The sequence below is a fragment of the Octopus bimaculoides genome, chromosome 4 (assembly GCF_001194135.2).
Source record: "Octopus bimaculoides isolate UCB-OBI-ISO-001 chromosome 4, ASM119413v2, whole genome shotgun sequence".
Classification (NCBI taxonomy): domain Eukaryota; kingdom Metazoa; phylum Mollusca; class Cephalopoda; order Octopoda; family Octopodidae; genus Octopus; species Octopus bimaculoides.
The window spans coordinates 101,570,484-101,570,861 of record NC_068984.1 but is presented as its reverse complement, the minus strand read 5'-3'; positions in this window follow the sequence as shown (position 1 = coordinate 101,570,861).

Here is a 378-nt window from a genome sequence, read left to right as displayed (position 1 = left end):
TATCAACCCTGAAAGGATGAAAGGTAAAGTTGACCTTGGTAGAATTTGAACTCAGAGCATAAGGATGAGTGAAATGCTACTAAGCATTTTGCCTGGTGTGCTAATGGTACTGCATTATTGATGGTTAATATTATCAGCAGTGCTATTTGGTTGTCCACTGTCAGGACTCTTCAATTTGCTGTCTCTTCTCAACTGAAAATAAATAGGTACCACAATAGAGCAGTACTGTTACAATGACACAAACTCTTAGTTTGGGAGTGATGTATCATCAGTTTGCAATACTTAGCCTAATTGTTTTTAGAGAGATAACTTGTATAAGTTATCTCTCTCTCTCTCTCTCTCTAAACACACACACACACACACACACACACACACACA